Source organism: Salvia splendens, chromosome 19 (genome assembly GCF_004379255.2).
Source record: "Salvia splendens isolate huo1 chromosome 19, SspV2, whole genome shotgun sequence".
Taxonomy (NCBI): domain Eukaryota; kingdom Viridiplantae; phylum Streptophyta; class Magnoliopsida; order Lamiales; family Lamiaceae; genus Salvia; species Salvia splendens.
The window spans coordinates 982,183-1,003,062 of NC_056050.1; the positions used below are offsets into that span (position 1 = coordinate 982,183).

The following is a 20,880-nucleotide window of genomic DNA, read 5'->3' on the forward strand; positions in this document are numbered from 1 at the left end:
CTACTATTTGTTATGTGCTGTTAGTATTTAGTTTGATTCGAATAACTTAAAATATTATTGACATCATTATAATAAAATATTCAAAAATCAAAATTTAATTTATTTTGTTATTTCTTTATCTGAAGTTATACATAAAATGGATAAATCAAGTTATTGATGTGATAATTTTCTACAAAATGCGATAACATATCATCACAAAAACTAATCTACATGTTTACATGGAGTACTAATAAAGGCGGATCTAGCTGATTTGAGTTTCATGTTAATTTTGGCCTAAACCTTAGTTGTTTTATAATGGATACCTATTAAACTTCCATTTTTCCTTGGGTTGTAGTAGTAATTATTTAGTTTAGCCTATATATCCTGAAAATGATGATTGACTAAGTTAGTAATTTTCATGAAAGAAGATTAGATAAGTTTAAGGATCATTTTTAATGCTTTGAGATTTTTTCTTTCTTTATTAAAAAACGTTGTAATAATATATTCATATTCTATTAATTAATTTATAACGTATTCCAGTTCAGAAAAAAGAAATGGAATGTTAGCAATTTACTTGGCATAATTTTGTAAGAAAAGAAATTTACTCAATTTTAATATGTACTAATTAAATGTTTAATATTTTGGTCGAACACAGGGGGAGACATAAAATAACTTTGGATCTAAAAGTTATCGATTCTCATAGTTATTTGAGACTGAGCTATAAATGACTAATAAAGAAAATGACTACTATAATTTAAATATTTTAGATTCTCATAAAGCCATTTAAGGCAGAAATGTAACTAGGTAAACCATGATAATTAATTAAGAAATTAACTCAATATAGTTGATAAAGCTAAAGACAGACATAATTTAAAGATAAATTAAGACACCAAGATTTAATAATAGGCATCACATACGATCACCTTTCATCACTGATAATGGAAAAAAATGTTACCACCTCCGTCCCTGAAAATTCGTCCCAGTTTTCCATTTTCGTCCGTCCCCCAAAATTTGTTCCATTTCACTTTTACCATTTTTAGTAGTAGGTCTCATATTCCACCAACTCATTCCTACTCACATTTTATTATAAAACCAATATATAAAAGTAGATCTCACAATCCACTAACTTTTTCAACTCACTTTCCATTATATTTCTTAAAACCCGTGCCCGGTCAAACTGAGACGAATTTTGGGGACTGAGGTAGTAAATCACAACAACTACACTTAGCGTGTACAAAATAATCCGGAACAAAAAAAATAATTTGGGCAAAAAAATTTAAAAATCCCAATTTAATTTGAAGGTGAATATATATAATGATAATTGATAAGAATCATAAGATGCTGAATTTGGTAGCTAGTAACCCCCTCCGCCACTCAAATTTGTCAAGGCGCCGGTGGGCGGCGACGGGAGCATCGTTAGGGCCAAAATACCGCTCACGACTGCGGACACTGCTCCGACGATGAATGCCGGTATGTTTCCGCCGCCAAAGAGGGCATCCCATGGACCACTCAGAACAGAAACAAACATCTGCATACATGCATGAACAAAAACATCTACATATTTTTTATGAAAAATTATTTTTAGAAGTATTAGAATCGCGTGATCGTGTATCAATACATATTAACCTAATACACAATCACGCGATTTTAAATCACGTAACAACATAAAATACACCATCACACGATATATATACGATCAAATGCATCGTTAGAGTGCATACCTTGTCCGGACCCGGAATCGCTAGAGAAAATCGAAGCCACAGCGAAAGGGATACTGAAAGTCACCGCCAGAGGGATTCCAAGGAACCCGAAGATCGCCAAGGCCCCAATCTTCACCCCAGAGTCCGGCTTCAGCAGCACGCCATCGAGGCCATGGTGGCGAGCGCCCTGCGCGGACTTGGTCACGACGACGGTCATAGCCAAGCCAATTGCAAGGAGAAAATTAGCGCCACCCCAAATCTTCTTAACCCCAACGTACCCCTTGGACAGGAACTGCACCCTGAGCGAGGCGAACGCTAGCACGACCGAGTTGATCATCAGCCCCAGCGTGGACTCCCTGGTCGTAGGGCGTGCCCACTCCGACTGTGCCGCCGTAGACCTCTTTCCCCATCCAATCGGTGTCGAAGAGGAGGAAAGGGAACCAGGCCACCCAATTGAATGCGGTGACGAGCATCACGATCCACATTGGCTTAGGAAGCCCCTTCAGCGCGATGAATAATTCCCCGAACACCGGGATCTGCTTCTTCTTTGCAGGATCTGGCTCTGCTCCGGGTTCGTGGGGGGATTCGGTGACGAAGAGGAGGGCGAGGACGGTGGTGGTGAGGAGGAGGAGGCAGATTGTAACGCCCCACTTTTCGAACCTAAAGTACTTGTATTAATGCTATTAATATTGCGAAGTCCGTAAATTAATTGTTGGTGAATTAATTGTTGCTAGACTAGAGATTTGTGAAATAAATTACTGCGCGAATCTAAAATAATTCTTGTTCGTGAGGAATATTTATTGGACTCAATCCGCGTGTTGGATCGGATAAATTGAACAAATAATATAAAAATCCAGTCCGTGATAAATAAATTGTGGACTGCACAATTTAAAATAAAGTACAAAGGACCGTTAATTAAACCAAATTAATTAATTTTCCCAGTTGATCTGATCATCAATCAACTGTAATTTTATTTAATTAAAGATTTTGTAAAGATATTCCCCCTCCGTGAGTAGATATTCCTCCTCCGTGAACTGCAAATAAATACCAAATAAATTCAAATTAATTCAAAGAAGAAAAAAAGGGGAATTTCGAATTCTTCCCCCCTCACACACGTCAAAACCGTTCTCCCCTCTCTCCCCACTCCCTTAAATCTCTCCCACATCCAAACCACTCATCCCTCTAATTTAATCACCAAACCAATTCATTCTGCCTATTCTACACGTCCTCTACAGCAAGAAAACCAAGCCTTCTTCTTCACAACTTCAATTCAAGGTAAACTCTACAGAATTTTTCTCTCTATTCTACATGCTCTAAAATCAACGCATTCACTCTTCTCTATAGAAAACCAGAACTAAAATAGGGAAAAGATTCATCATCTACTCTTTCAAAATCCGTCTGCAAATTGAAGGTATACACCTCTCCCATCCAAATTTCCAATTTCATACTACTGCATCCATATATTTTACACCCTACTGTTGCCACAATCTGTGATATATCTCCTAATCGAGTGAATCGAAGCAAACTAAACTAAAGAAACAAATTTTAATTCACGAAATCAAATAAAGAACTTACCTTCGGGAAGGAAATCGGGGCGGAATCGGGGGCTGACCGGAGGCGGCACCTCCCGGCAGCGACGGCGGTGTACGCGGGGCAGCGACATCCCGATATCGATCCCGGTACAGCAGTAGCAACGACGCAGCGGCTGGGTTCTGTGCAGCAGCCTCCTCCCGACGGCAGCAGCAGCTCCTCCCGGCGACGGCTGCACGACCACCGGCGGCGGCATCCCACGGCTGGATCGAACGACGACAGCAGCGGCGGTGACTGCGCAGCAGCGGCGACGACGGAGCAGCGGCTACGCGATTCCGACAGCAGCGGCGGCCGACGAAGAGGGGTGAATCGGAGAGGCGACGACGGATGGAGAATTTGTCTGCAATTTGGGCGAGAGAGAAGAGAAGAGAAGAGAAGAAGAGGGCGAGAGAGAGAGTGTGACAGACGGGGGGAAGTATACAAATTTTTTGTTTGGGCTTCAATAATATAAATTGGATGTATGGGCTCTCATTTAATTGTTTGGGCTTGAAAATTTTAATTGGAGATATAAAGTGGGGGAAATAATTAAGTTTTAGGGCTTATAAATAAATCTTTGGGCAGATAATTAATAGTGACGAATTATTTAATTAATTCCGGAATATTTCAACGAGTGAATAATTATATCTTAAGTCCGAAATAAATTTAGTTCGAGGGGAAAATGCTTGAGATAATTTTTTTTTTTTTTTTCCTCCTCAAACACCATCACGGCGGGGGGTTAAGGCGGACCCCCAACCTGTATATATCAAAAATCACCAAAAGAACATACATCAGACGAGCCCAAAAGTGACTCGGTCCGCACGAGAGATACAAAACACAAGAGCTAACAAAGCTACTATGGTATCCCCACAGACCGGGTACTAACCATCTAACTAAAGAGAGAATAAACATAACAAAGCTATACATCATAAAAAGGACAAGGATGATGGCCAAAAGCGGGCCAAATCCAAAGGAAATAAAAAAACCATAAATCAAAACCACGAACCAAGTGAAGTAGTCATCCATCTCGATATCTGAATCTGAAGTTCGGATAGCCCAACTGGTCCATCCTGACGAGCGACTTCAAATACCGAGGCGCTGAATCCGCATCGAAGAAGGTGATGGCAGGGGTCTGGACCCCCCTACCTGCCAAAAAGTCTGCTGGTCGGTTGCCCTCTCGAAAGATGTGAGAGAACATGAACTGTATCTGTGCGAACAAAGTACGAATGCGAGCCATGTGATGTCTCACATCCGCTGCTCCTCCGCGTCCTGAAGTGAACACCGCGACCACTGCTGCCGCATCCATCTCGACCCAGACATGCGAGGAGAACTGCATAGCCAGTGTCAGCCCGTGAAGAAGAGCTAATAGCTCCGCCTCGAAGGCCGACCCAGCTGCGAGAGGCGTACAAAAGGCCCCCAGGAGAGAACCGTCTGAGCCCCGAACCACTCCCCCACCGCCTGCCTGTCCCGTCGAGCTAGTAAAGGCCCCGTCGGTGTTCAGCTTCACCCAAGGATCGTCGGGTGGATGCCAAAGCACTTGCAGGGACCTCAGAACTCGCCGGCGAGGAGGAGCCAAAGGCATGAAGTCAACGGCCGGGGTGCAACCGCGCCAATGAAGGGGGACTAGCACACCCGCCGCCACCAAGATCCGCAGGTGCCGAACAACCTGCCAAATAACATGCGAAGAACGAAAAGAAATGCCGCGATGCTTGCAGCTATTCCTCTCCGTCCAGATAAACCAATATACCAAACAGGGAATGATGAAACTAATGTGCAAGGCGGTGGCCCTGTGAGAGGACCTCCACCAAAAACCTAATCTAAGTGCAATGTCAGTGCACGTGTGAATGTGTGTGCTGATGTAAGGGAACCAGCCATCAAAGTAATCCCAAACCGATCTCGCCAGAGGACTCGACACAAACAAATGCTGATACGACTCGACTGAAATAGAAGAGACACAACAGAGACACTTGGATGCAAGAGAGATACCCCGGGCCTGAACATAACACTCAACAGGGAGCCTCTGGAGGAGGAGGCGCCAGATGAAGACAGAGATGGTAGGGGTCAGCCCAGCATTCCAAACCATGCGAAGTCCGAAATGTCTAGGGGACCGTGTCCGGATGAGCTCCCAAGCTGAGGCCGTCGAGAACTCGCCATCGCCAGTGAGGCTCCATCGCATCACATCCCGCCTGCCCACCTCAATCGGAACAGCCCTGATAAGATCCAACACATGCAAAGTCACACCATACAAAGCCAGATAATCATGCAGTTTTTCAACATGCCAAGTATGATCATGCCAGAACCTAGAAACCTCAGCTGCAGGAAGATCAGTCCCGGGCGGACAATAGGTCCTAAGGGGGAGATCCCCGACCCACACGTCATCCCAGAAACTAATCCGCCCTTCGCCTAGGGACCACCTAATGAGACCATGAACCTGACCCCTAATGTCCGTGAGACGATGCCAGATAGGACTATCATGCACAGAGTAAGGAGAAATGAAAGCGCGACCAGCATGGAAACAATACTTGCGCAAATGCTTGAGATAATTTAATTACACTTTTTTTTAATTTTGGGAATTTTATTTCGATATCGTTGAGAAAAATACGAGGAGCTAACGGAGGAATTAGGAGCGTAAGCGGCCGCCGAATAACCGAAAACCGAGATAAATAACTTCGCTTAGGATGCATGCATTTTTACCTATTTATTTGAAAAGTGTGTTGATTTATGTATTATCTAAATGTTAAAGGTGAATCATCGCAAGTGAATCGTGAGACCAAAGGGAAGAGAGTACTTGAGATATTAAGCAATCGAGGTGGGCTTCCTTTTTAAATAAGGACAAAAGTCCTAAATGTTTTATTTATGAGAATGAAAATGTGTTTATCATGCCGTGTTTTGCTTTAACGTGCATATCTGATGTGGCTCTGGCCAATATTGTTTAAATCGAATTCGGGTCCTTGTAGGGCCGCAAACCCTACTTGGATTAGTGTACACCTATGGTAGACTGCGTGCTAGCATACGGGCTGGCCGGTCTAGTGGCTTGGTTTGTGGCCACATTCCAAGTCATGTATGAGCAGATATGGCTAACGTCTATGGGAAAATGACTGATCAGTCGATGTTTAAAAAGGAAATGATTTTGAGTGCCTCGGGCATTTCTAAAGCTAAACCCCGATGGTTACTTGTGAATGGCATGATAAATTACTGTTTATTGAAAATGTTTTCGGCATGAGCCACTGAGTATATTTTTTATAATACTCAACCCTGCATGTGTTTTCCCTATGTGCAGGTTGAGCGGCGACGAGGATGTGGTGGTGTTGAGCAAGTGAATTTAAGATATTATTGTTGTCTTTGAACCTTGAGTGTCGTTGTGTCTTCACAAATGACGTCACTCTTTCTCTTGGTCGTTTCCGCTGTGACGTTTCGCTTAATTATGTTTTATTTGGGCCGACAACTTTAATTGTTAGGATAATGGATACTTTGAATTTCTTGTTGGGTAATATCAAACTCATGGTTATTTATTGGGATATTAATTGTTGGTCCAACTTGTGTTGAAACCCTAATTCTTTTCGTCTATTTATTAAATTCTTTTGATCACGATCGCCCGTATTTATTAACCCTAAAGGGCGGTCGTGACACAGATGGCGATGATGAAGCAGGTTTTGAGATTGGCGCAGGCGGTGGTTTTGGAGAAGGGGAGTATTCGGTAGAGGTGAGTGTAGGAGCCGGCGGTGTAGCCGAGGACGTTCCCCACCGCCATGAAGAAGGAGAAGAGCGCGTTTGCGGTGCTCATCTGCCGCGCTTCTCCACCGGATAGATCCGTCAGCAAAGCCCTGCACGCCCCTGCGTGTGTTCCAATATTGAAATTTCAGTTACAAAACCCTAAGGCTCTGTTTGGTACAGGGAATTGGAATTGGAATTGGAATTTAAATTCTATGGAGAATCCTATGTTTGGTAAAATGAAGAATTGATATGAAATTGAATTGACATGTTTGGTAAATATACACACACTACACACATTTCATATTCACACTTCACACATTACACACACTTCACACAACTACACACGTTTCACATTCACACACTACACACACTTCACACAACACACATTTCACCTACTACATATTAGCTATGAAATGTGTGAAATGTGTCTTGTGGATATATAGTGAAATTTTATGATTATTTGGATTTTGGAATTACAATTTGTGAAATGTGTGTAGTGTGTGAAGTGTGTGTTGTGGATACATAGTGAAATTTTATGATTATTTAGATTATGGAATTACAATTTTCTACTTTTATATGGAATCAAATTGTGGAATTGGAAGAATTGGAATTGCAATTCAATCCAAATCCAAATATTTTTGTAACGCCGAACAGTGGATTTGGAATTGGAGGCTCCAATTACAATTCCAAGCCCTCAATTCCATGACACCAAACGCACCCTAATTTTAAAAAATTAGGGGAAATTGGAGGATTCGATTGCGGAATTGAAATTTGTTGGGAAATAAACACAGACAATCACGAATATGAAAGAGAATGAACACAAGAAATTGTTTACCCAGTTCGATACAATGTGTATCTACGTCTGGGGGCGATGCCAAGCCAGGGATTTCACCATATAATTTCATAATAATTTAACAATGAGGAAACACCTCTATTTATAAGCAACTAGAGAGCCCTAATTCTAGTCAAACTAGGAAACATATATCACAAGGAAAAAATACTTCAAGGAAACAAATCCAAAACATGGTAGGAGATAAATTAGGCTCCATAATTAACAATCTCCCACTTGGAGACTAACAACTCCTAAACAACCATTTCCTCGTTATCTCATCCCTTCATCCGCTTAGCATCGCCTAACCTTCTCTTCAAGTTCCAAGGCCAATTGAAGCTATGCATGACTTCAATTTCTCTAAGATCACCACCTTAGTAAACATGTCTGCAGGATTCTCACTTCCAAGTATCTTCACAAGTTGCAGGATTTTCATCTCTACTAGGTGTCGGATGTAATGATACTTCAAGTCCACATGCTTTGTCCTAGAATGAAATCCTTCAGGCTGTGTCATGTACGAATCATTCAGGCTGTGTCATGTACAACTCATCCTCCAAATCACCATGAAGGAATGCCGTCTTTACATCCATCTGATATAACAATAGATTTTCTGCAACTACCATACTCAACACTAAATGAATAGTAGTTAGTTTCACAACAGGAGTGAACACATCTGTATAATCAATACCGTATCATTGCTCAAATCCCTTGACAACCAGCCTAGCCTTGTAGCGCTTGCTATCATCAGCTTCACCTTTGATTCGATAGACCCACTTGCAATGCAATGTCTTTTTCCCTTTAGGAAGTTCCACAAGCTCCCATGTGCCATTCAGGAGAAGAGATGCAAACTCGTCATTCATGGCAATTTTCCACCTTCGTTTATCAGGACCTTCTCCTGTCTCTGCATAACACTCGGGCTCACCACCATCAGTAAGTAACAAATAGAAATTAGAGGGCGAGTACGTATCAGGTGCACGTCGCTCTCTAGTCGATTTAGGCAGCGGAATAGTCGGTGGTGGAGTGCTTGGTTCTTCTTCAAGCACCTCTTCAGCATTCTGACTCTCCTTGCTCCCACTCGAGTTTGAGATGTCTAGCTCGACCACTTGTGGCTCAGAACTGCTGGGACTCGACGCCTCCAATTTATCCTTGTACAATACTTGTTCATTGAAAATGACATCTCTACTGCGAATAACCTTACGGTTCTGCTCATCCCAGAGTCTATAACCGAACTCATCGCCTCCATAACCAATGAAAGTACACTTAATAGATTTAGCATCCAACTTACTTCTCTCAATGGAACTAACATGAGCATAAGCAACACAGCCAAAGATGCGTAGGAAAGATAGATTTACCTCTTTTCCTGTCCAAACCTCCTCGGGTATCCGAAACTCCAAGGGAACTGATGGACCTCTATTAATTAGGAATGCAGCTCTGTTGACTGCATCTGCCCTAAAACTCTTTGGCAATCCACTTTTCAACCTCATGCATCTTGCTCGCTCATTCAATGTTCTGTTCATGCGCTCTGCGATTCCATTCTGCTGTGGAGTTCCTTTCACAGTTTTCTCCATGCGAATTCCATTCTCGGCGCAGAACTCCTTGAACTTTGCAAGTTCATATTCTCCTCCATTATCGGATCTTAGACACTTCACCTTCAGCCCGGTTTCAGTTTCAACAAGGGCTTTCCACTTCCTAAAAGCGTCAAACGCATCGGATTTACTCTTCAGAAAATAAACCCATAGCTTTCGAGTAGAGTCGTCGATGAAAGTCATATAATATTCAGAGCCTCCTAGGGACTTCACAGGTGCTGGTCCCCATAGATCAGCGTGGACCATCTCCAACTTATGTGTCTTCAATTTTCTGCCTCCTCTTGAGAAACTCACCCTTTTCTGTTTCCCAAACACGCAATCATCGCACAGGCCAACTTCAACATTTTTCAGGCCAGACAGTAAACCTCTTGAGCACATTATCTTCATCCATTTCTCGCTCATGTGGCCAAGACGACAGTGCCTCAAATCTGCATTATTTGTCTCACTTGCAATATCAATGCAATCTTTGGAGTTAGTTGTGGTATACAACGTACCCTCCTTCTTATCTCGAGCTACTATCATAGCTCCCTTGGTAATCTTCCAATTGTTGTAGCCAAACGTCACGGTGTACCCTTCTGCATCAAGCTGCCCAATCGAAATCAAACTTCTCTGCAATCCAGGAATGTGTCTGACTCCATTCAATTTTATCACGGATCATCACTACCTTCACGTTTCCCTTTCCCACGATATCTAAGGGCTCGTCATCAGCCAGATGTACCTTCCCAAAATCGTCAGAAACGTAGTCTTTCATTATCTCCACATTACTGCAGGAGTGGAACGACGCTCCAGAATCCAATACCCACGATTCCATCGGACTACTGACACTCAAGACCAACGCCTCGCCATCGTCATCAGACATGGTAGCGTTTGCTGTTTTCTTGTTCTTCTGATCCTTATTCTTATACTTCTTCGGTGCCTCATACTGATTTCTAAAATGCCCAAACTCATCACAATTCCAGCATTTAACTTTATCCAAATCCTTCTTGGATTGGCTCCTTCCTCTGGAATTTGATCTTCCACGATTTTGCTTTCCCTTCGATCTGCCTCTCTGTTCTGTATTCAGTGCTGATCCCGAAGTAGAAGATCCTGATTCTCTCCGGTGAACTTCATCACCACTCATCAGATCTCTTACTCTGCCAACTGTTAGGTTTGTCTCTGCAGCAGTAACTACTGTCACTGTGCCAGCCCAACTCTCAGGCAGAGACGATAGTAAAATCAGGGCACGAATTTCATCATCGAATTTTATATCAACCGAGTTCAGTTGCGAAGTAGTCATGTTGAACTCGTTGAGAAGTTGTTGCACCAGCTTTCCCTCTTGCATTCTAAAATTAAACAATCGTCTAATCAGATGTACCTTGTTTGCCGTTGATGGTTTTTGATACATGTCCTCCAAAATCTTCATCATCTCCTTTGTCGACTTTGCTGCAGTCGTGTGATAAGCCACATCCTTGGACAACAATAGCCTAATCGCGCTCATCGCTTTTCTGTCCAGCAGCTCCCACTCCTCCTGTTCCATCTTTACGAGTTTGGTTTTTAAAGGCTTCCAGAGATCTTTACTGTACATGTAATCCTCGATCTGCATCTTCCAAAATCCGAAATTAGATCCGTCGAACTTCTCTACAGCAATTTTCTCGTTGATCCCCATCGTGATTTCTGCCTCTTAAACCCTAGGCTCTTGATACCACTTGTTGGGAAATAAACACAAGCAATCACGAATATGAAAGAGAATGAACACAAGAAATTGTTTACCCAGTTCGATACAATGTGTATCTACGTCTGGGGGCGATGCCAAGCCAGAGATTTCACCATATAATTTCAGAATAATTTAACAATGAGGGAGCACCTCTATTTATAAGCAACTAGAGAGCCCTAATTCTAGTCAAAATAGGAAACATATATAACAAGAAAAAAATACTTCAAGGTAACAAATTAGGAGAGAATTCATACATAACAAAATTGACCTGCAACATGTTGTTGGCGCCGTCGAGGATCCAGAATCCAGAATCCGACGACGAACACGGCGGTGGCTCGGGGCTTCGGAGCTTTCCCGAGCGGTGGCGACCCCGATGTCGGCGGCGAATCCGATTAGAAAAACCGCGACGGCAACGAGCGCCGCTCCGGCGGCGATGAAGGGGCGCCGCCGCCCGAATCGGGATTTGCAGTGGTCGCTGTAGTATCCGGCGATTGGCTGGACGAGGAGGGCGGAGATGGGGCCGCAGCGCCGCACGAACGCCGCCCAAGTGTAGGGAACTCCGAGGAGCTGAACGTATGGGGTTAAGAGGGAGAGCTGTAGGGCCCACCCGAATTGGACTCCGGCGGCTATCGCCGCCACCTCGATGATCACTCGGATCGGCGCCTTCCCTTGCTGCGGCGGCAATTGCTGTATCTCCAGCGAAGACGGACCGGCGCCGTCGACTTGAATAGTCATTTCTGCTGTTTCTCTCTCTGGATGATGCTTTCTCTCTATATTTATGTATGCATGCAGAGCTCTGATGGGAGTGAAACTGAAATATAATTTGGGGTTTTATAACTGATTTTGGCGGGTAACCACATATTGGAAAATGAATAAAGAATTAAATTTAATTAAATATGGGAGTAATTTCAAGATCTCTTTACGGTTAAAAAGAGAATACTTGTGGATAAGCTGAAATTAAAGACAACAGTCGATACCAATGGATTTAGCGTAGTTGGCAGCGCGGAGCTATGGTGACCTTGAGGTTATGGGTTTAAAAAGAGAATACTTGTGGATAAGCTGAAATTAAAGACAACAGTCGATACCAATGGATTGTAGCGTAGTTGGCAGCGCGGAGCTATGGTGACCTTGAGGTTATGGGTTTAAACTCCACTACTAGCTAGGAGACTTTCGGTCTTAATCCGCAAGTCCGGTTGAGCAGGATTAATCTGATTCCGTCAAAGGCGGATTCGAAATACCTATGGTCGAGAAAAAAAAAGACATCAGCCGATGACGGTTACAAATCTTGTAATTTGCTGAGTGAATTGGAATTAGTAATTCTTATTACACTTTTGGATGAAATTGAATGCTATCCATATTGAGTTATTGACAGTTTACTTTCTTATTTTTCTCTTTTGGCGTATCCATTTATTGATTTCTTTTTTTAAAAAAATTTACTCGTATATCCTATAAAAATATATGCACTTTTCATTTTCGCTCGTCCTACAAAAATATGTGTATTTCGTTTTTAGAAAGTTATCACATTTTATTATCTATACACATCAATTTATTTGCAACTTATACTAGTACTAATAATATGATTCACATTATCCACTAACATTACTTTATCAGTTTTGTCTTAATTTCTGTGTCATATCAATTATCTATATTTTTATGGAACGAAGGAAGGAGTATTAAATAATCTTGATAGCTTTTTTTTATTATTTTTACATAATGTTATGAATGCCCAAGAGTTTATCCTAGAGATGCCCACCGGTTCCGGTTCAGCGGTTAACCGCCGAACCGGAACCGGCGGTTCCGGTTCCGAACCGGAACCGTGGCAATTTTCCCGAACCGGAACCGTCGCAATTCGGGTCGCGGTCCGGTTCAGGTTCAAGATATTCCGAACCGGAACTGTCACCGAACCGGCGGTTCGGGACGGTTCGGAACCGGCGGTTAACCGGCGGAACCGCCGGTTCGGGCGCGTATATCAAGGCATCCGGGATGGGGCAGACGGCGGCAGCTTTTCAGCTGCAAAACCGGCCGGTTTCGGCGGTTTTTTGGCGGTTAACCGGCGGTTAACCGTGAAAACCGGCGGTTTTGCCCGGAAACCGGCGGTTCCGGCGGTTTTCCGCCAAAACCACCGGTTTTCCGAAAATTCAAATTTTTTTTTTTCAAATTCGAATTCTTCCATAAGAGTTTCTCTCTTCAATCTCTCAATTCTCTCTCTTTGTCTCCAATTTCTCATTTGTGCTATCGTGCTTCCATTTAATTACGCAAGCGCTACTCTTATTACGCATTGTTATACACTTATACTTGTTCCCGTAGTTCTATAAGTTGTCTTTCTTTCTCAATTGCTAAAATATATATATATATATATATATATATATATATATATTATTCCATATTTCTACATTTCTACATAGCAATATGTCATCATCCCGAGAACTACGTGGGCTTTGATTCCTCAATAAAATTGTGGATACGTAGGCAACTCAACTTAAATTTGAAAAGTTTAACTTTGAAAGTTTAAGTTGAGCTCAAGCCCTTTTCAAATCCCCCCCCCCCATTTCATGTTTTTTTTTATTTACGTTCCCTAGTCCGACGACACTTGTAAATTATATTACATTGTTGTATGTTGTATACTTGTAGTTGTAGTTGTAGATGTATAGGTATTGTAAATTGTAATGTATCGTTGTCCGTTACAACTCAAACTCAATAAAATTGATATCATTTTCTCCTTATTCGTCGTATTTCTATTTGAATTATACATTGTCTTGTACTCTTGTTCCAAATTGTTGTATAAATCCAAATTTCAAATTAAAAAAAAAATTCGAACCGCGAAACCGCCGGTTCCGAACCGGAACTGCCTAAACCGCCGGAAAAACCGGCGGTTCCGAACCGGAACCGGAACCGCCGGTTTTTGAACCGGAACCGGAACCGGAACCGTGAAATAGCCTCACGGTCCGGTTCCGGTTCCGCCTTTGACCAAACCGGAACTGGCGGTTCCGAACCGGAACCGTCCGGTTCCGAACCGTGGGCAACACTAGTTTATCCTAATCCAGTAATCATTATGGCTAATTAAGGATGGTACAGTACATGAATTGGATTGGATGAGAGAAATGATTGAAATAGAGCGGGAATGGTATGTAATTAAGATAATATTTGTTGTTATTTAGTAATAGGAATTTTATAATAGTAATAATCGTTCCCTTCACCATTTAAAAGGTAATTTTGACCCAGCAGGATTTTACACAATAGCTTGACTTTTAAAAAAAAAAGTAAACGGAGAAGTAGGTGAAATGTGAGACTCATTTTTAGTATGTAAGTGTAAAAAATTAGCAGAATGAGGGTCCGCATACCAAAAATAGAAAAATAAATAAATCGTTAAATTATGGACAGCCTGAAACGGCAAAATCGTTCTCTCTGTCCACCATTTAAAGAACTATTTTGCCATTTCAACCTGTCCATAATTTAAAGAATCATTTACGTTTTTTATTTTCAGTATGCGGACTCACATTCCACTAATTTTTTACACTCACAATCCAATATAAAACTAATACTTTAAATGAGTTTCGCATTCTCCTTACTTTCTCTTTTTTTCACAAAATCAAATAATTTCTTAAAATTCCCGTCAAGTCAAAAGAGTCTTTAGATGGGGATGGGGATGGGGATGGGGATGGGGATGGGGATGTATTACTTATTACTAATGAAAGATGAAGTCAGGTTTTATTCAATCCACAATCATCCCTTCTTAGGAACTAATTAAATACTATAATTTCGTAAATCAGAAATCACTCGATATTATTCCATAAAAAGTAAACAATATAATGGACATATGTCCAAATAAAGAAACGGGAAAATAATTAAAGACGTGGTAGTATAACATTCAACATTAATTAATTTTTTGATTATTTTTTAATATAAATTTGGTTTATTCATGAAGATGTTTCTTTCTGGCCTCTGGGATGCCATCTTCGGCGGAAACCTACCGGCCTTTGTCACCGGAGCGATGTCGATCGTCTTGAGTGGCGTTTCGGCCCCGACCATGCTCTTGTTGTCGCCGGCCTGCTGACGTCAGCCTTGGCAAACAAGAGTTTGAATACCAAACTTTTCATCTCACCATCATATGTATTCACCTTCAAATTTTAATTAGCCCTCTTTAATTAATTTGGTATTTTCAATTTCAGACCCAAATTAATAGGAATGGATTCATTTGTACACGCTAAGCATTACTAAATTAATTTGACTGGATTTATTTGAGGTTGCTGAGACATTTACAAGTGATTAGTCAAATAGTATAAAAAATGGGAAGTCAAAATAAACGAATTTAAATATCGAGTCAATCACTCTTCGATGAATGAGATCGGATAAACTTATTTTCTTTCAATGTTGTAAGTTGAGAATATGAAGGTGTAGAGGGCAATGAGGGGTTTCATGAGATACACAAAATTAGAGATTTTTAGAGAGAAATTGGGGGAGATTTCCTAGAGAACAAAATAAATATAATATGTTTAGTCGACAATTACAATTTAACATATCTTCTAATACCTACCAAAGCAATTTGCTCAAATGTAAACTAACGCATGAAAAGAACCACGCCCTTTAATGTGTATTTTTGTTCTTCGGTTATATTTGTTCTAATTTATTAAATTGTTACAAAATTCAAGATTGCTATATTGTTACTTTATTATTAAGGGATAATTATTATTTAAATAAAAACATTTAATTGGCTTCGAGTCAATTACATAACTTTTAAATCCGATGAATTAAACCATAACTTATACTTCCTCATTTTATGTAGTGAAGACATTTCGATTAAAAAGTTGTGTAATGTATTAAATAAAAAGATAATAGAGTAGAAGAGAGGAAAAAGTAGAGAGAATAAAGTAAGAGAGATTAAAAAATAATATTGAAAAAATGTGTTACTTTTTTTAAAAAGGAAAATGATTTTATTACTTTAATAAATTGAACAATTTGTATTGAACAATTTATTAACGCATGAAAATCATTTTCCTTTTTAAAAAAAGTAACACATTTTCTTGCTGTGGTAACTATAATACAATAGTAGTTGTATGTGGATACAACTACTATGTGGATAACATATTAAAATAACATATAGTGTCTTTTAATATATTTTTGAAAAATAACATATATTTTTGAAAAATAACGTTAAAAAGACACTACTATGTTATTTTTCAAAAATATATTAAAATAATACAATATTTTCTTGCTCTCGTAACTATAAAAATTAGATTAACTTTACGGCTCACTTAAATGAGGATTCTTAGGGTATCTATGCCCTATATAAATAATTTTAATGTCATTTAAGTATCTCAGGTTAGGGATTCTCCAATAAAATCCCATCACAACTTTTGTCGCCAATTAAAGATATGTTTTCGCTCGGTAATAGTTTTAAGAAATTGTTTAATTCTATAAAAGAAATGTGTGAAAAAACAATTAGAATGTGGAACATTTTTATATATACCTATAAATTTTATAGTAAAATTGAGGAAAATGTGAATTTGTCTTTAAGTGGCGAACAACCTGAAACGACAAAACGTAGTGTCAGGTTTTGGCGGATGGAAGGAGTTTTACGTATTGAAAGATTCGTATCTAAAAATGCAAGTTCGGATACATAAAAGTCAATCAATGGGTATCGATGGAGAAAGATAAGATGTGGGGAGGGGCAACGAGAGGTTGTCCTTAGTGAAGGCAGTGGCAGAACCTTAGTTCCTTATCTAGGGTTTCGAAATATTTTGTAATAAAAAGGAGAAAAGAAGAGACAAAAGAGTAATATTTATGAATTTAATTCTATTATGGCGATAACTAAAAATAAGAGTACATATTTATGCATTTATTTCTGACTCTTTCAGTTTGACTCTCTTTTATGATCTGGGAAAGAACCGATACTTATAATTACGCTCGACTCAGTACGATGATTCAACTACAAATTATTAGATTAAATAACCTAACCGACTCAGATATAACTTATAAGGCGCCTGGGGCCGAGACACGGGCCATGTCGAGGACGCTTGAGCTGTTGGAGTATCACAAAGACGAATGTGTTGGAGCGGTAGTAATCATCACTCGAAGATGTTTCTCGAAGACTTTCATGGATTTGAGCGGCAGGCTAACCGGAACCACAAAACCATCCTTATAGCCATGGTACCAAGCTATTTGCATATTAACGGTAGGCCACAAAATTCCTTTAGCCACCCCGCCGTACGCCGCCGTGCCCCACCCAACGTCCATTTGGTTTAAACTTACGTGCATCATATTCGACACCATGTAAGTGTTCATCCCCGTCACATTAGGGCGATCTCGCATCACCATCAGACTCGCCACGGATCTCAGGTACTTATCAGTTGTAGCTTCACGTTTCGCCTTCGTCACCAACTCCACCGTGTAGTGCAGCGGATTCTTCGACAACTCACCAGCAGTTGTCACTGCAACCGGCAATGATATAACGTTGCCAGAGTACCCCACAGGAAGCGGCGGCTTTATCTGCTTCCGGTTATCCATGACGCCTATGAATCTAATCTCTTCGTCGGGTTCGGGAGAGAGAGCGATTGTCTGGCAGCGCCACGTGCAGCCTGCCACGATATCGAATTTGGAGCAGCGCTGGAGGTGCGGCGGCAGGATGCGGCGCAGGGCGGAGATTTCAGCGGAGCCAAAAAGGAAGGAGCGTTCCACCATCTGATCGAGCGGGACGTGGGCTCCGCCACTTGTACCAGTTGCGACGTCATATTCACGATGTGCACGACACGCGCGGCGGCTGGGCGGCGCTAAGAAGATGTCGGTCCCAAACTGGTCGAATAGAAGGGGCCGACGCTCCGCGAGCAAGTTCACCCACGGCGGACAGAAATTGGGAAAGGCCGATACCATCGCACATTGTGTGATTGAAACAGATGGAAAAGACAAATCCTCCACATTTTAGTCTTGTAACCTGTACGATAAGACTTATATTAATACTAAGAGTAAAAGTTAACATATGATTAAAATACGAACTTGGTCCAAAACATTTACTTTAAAAAAAAACAGTTTCATAACAAATGAAATCCTTGTCGGACTGGTCGGTTCTGTCAAAAAACTAATGGTCATGTCACTGTGCATTTAGCGTTGACTGTTAGTTTTTTGATGGAATCGTAAAAAAAATAACTACTTTGGCGACATTTTTATTTGTTATGGACTCATTTTTTAAAAAGTTAATGTTTTTTACTAAATTCGTATTTTGATCATATATTTAGGACCAAAATTGACCTTTATTCTAATACTAATGACCAAAATTCGTATTTTGATCATATATTTAGGACCAAAGTTTATTTGACTGTTTGATAGATAAGATAAAGCCCAAGTTAGACACTTGAAACCCATCTTACTCTTATTATCTTGTACTCCATCCGTCCCATTAAATATGACCCACTTTCCTTTTTGGTTTGTCCTAATCAAGATGACACATTACTAAAAATAGAAACATCTTTATCTCTATTTTATTCTCTCTCTTACTTTACTCTCTTCACTAACACACAAAATAAAGGTGCATAAAATTCCGTGCCGTTCAAGGAATGAGTCATCTTCCTTGGGACGGAGGGAGTATATTATTTTAACATGCCTACCAACTAAATGTACTACCTGAATGAACATAAGTGGAATATCAAACAATACTCCTTGGTTGTTTGGCACATCAAGAGTAATGGCATCCAAATTAGGAAAGGGAGGATAAAGGCCATCCTCTTCGAAATGTTGTAGCGTCACATCCGCGTCGGCCTCGGCAAACACTACCCCTTGGCCGGTACATTCGACCACGAGCTTCCGACCAGTGTGTTCCCTCAACCGCCCGGCCAACGGGTAGTAAAAGACCAAGGCTTTGGCAATAGCCTCACGAATAATCTTCACTAGATCTTTCCCTTCCATGGATGGATTCTTTTTGTAGAAATTTATTGCTGTAACATACAATCGGAGGGTGGTCTGATCATCTATATCAGAGAGAGATTTGAATTCATGCGGTGTGAATTCTGCTGGACAAAGCAGCTCAGGTGTTTTTCTTGTAACAACCATTATTACTGTCTATGCATTGGAACAGCCAACTTAATAAGCATATTTATAGGACAGAGCTAGTGTACGATGAGAAGGGCAAATGCCCTACCTCATTTTTATACATATAGATATATTAATTTTGTGTATGTTCATGTTGAGCGAAAATTGTCGACTCTAAATATGGGTAGTGATAAAATGCAAACTCTAAATATTGTACAAAATCCAAACTTTGATCTGGACCGTTAGAAAATATCAACAAATGACAAAATAACATCAACAAAAAATGTACTCACAGTTTCAACACAATGCCAACCCAATATCAGCCGTTGAAACTGTGTAAACATTTTTTATTGCTATGATTTTGTCATCTGTTAACATTTTTCAATAGTACAGATCATAGTTTGGAGTTTGTACAATATTTAGAATTTGCATTTGATTTTATCCCTATTTCATGTTTCTTTCTTTATTAAATCGGTTAAGTCGAATTTAGACGTATTCATAGTTAAATCATTAAAAAATTAAGATTTGAGTTTCAAATTTAAATTCTCTCCAATTATACTTGCAATTCAAATAAATTTATAATGAACTGTTTGTTCTAGTTTTTTTTTTTTAATTTTACTTATCTTGGTCATAATTATGTTAATTCATAAGATATTATCATTTTTTCTTTTATTAATATAATCTGAGCAAATATTTCTAGTTCATATGTGTTGTTATCTGATTTCATTTCATTTTCTGAACTCGTTATGGAAAAATAATTTTAAATAGTTAAAATGAAGAAAGAGAATACGGTAGATAAAACTCTTCTTTATATTATTCCTTTCTTACTTTACTCTCTATCCACTTTAACTATTATTAGTAGAGTATCATTTTTTGAAAACGAGTGCAGAAAATGAAATGACTATACTACTGTGGAACGGATGAAGTAATTAATATTGGACGGGCTTAGGTTTGACAATGATGCTGCAAAATGGACATTATTGATTGTAGTTAATTTCCATTTTATAATTTTAAATGGCCGTTTTTAGCCAACCCTATATATTGCTGATAACACGTGAGACAATTAAAAGTTAACTTAGTAGAATAGTAGATAACGAAAATTGATATATATCTAGACAGTCCTTTAGGATAGGATATTGATGGCAGAGTGTTGAAACTAGTGGATTTACAATAATACTCAAAACACAAAATTGGAATAGGAAAAGATAATGGTAAACCCAATATTATTTAACATTTTTAAAGAAAATATACTCATTTTTGGCTTAAACAATCTCAAACCAAAGATTTTCATTTATTGTATTCAAGTTCAAATTATTATGTATTTATTAAAAAATTGAAAGATGGAGGAAGAAAAACAAAATATACAAGAAAAAGTATGGGAAAAAAATTTACAGAAAAGAAAACGTAAATGGCAATAGAGGGGGAGAAGAAGATAGATCTCCTTCAATCCACAACAGTCTCATTCGTGGACGACACATGTTTTAATGAAAAATTATTAATATAAGAGAAATGAAGAGAAAAATTAGGTAAAGTAAGAAAGATAATGAGAAAAAAATGTGAAAAGTATGAGAGAGAGATGAGAAACAGTGGGAATAGTATTAGAGAGAAACTTTCCATTTTTAAAAATAATTCAAAATGAAAAAACTAGACTATTTTTTACTAATGGAGGGGGTACAATAAACTAATTAATCCCATTAATAATAGGTTAATGAATTCTTAGCCTAGTTTAAATAGTGGGCTCTTTTAGATTAGCCCATATTAATGAATATAATTATATAAACGTGTTTTTTTCAT

General features: G+C 39.7%; 2 pseudogenes; both read right to left on the reverse strand.

Annotated features, from left to right (window-relative positions):
* Positions 1-1,333: 1,333 nt before the first annotated feature.
* LOC121780093 lies at positions 1,334-11,802 on the reverse strand (annotated as a pseudogene).
* A 5,038-nt stretch (positions 11,803-16,840) lies between these two features.
* LOC121780094 lies at positions 16,841-19,107 on the reverse strand (annotated as a pseudogene).
* Between the last annotated feature and the right edge of the window lie 1,773 nt (positions 19,108-20,880).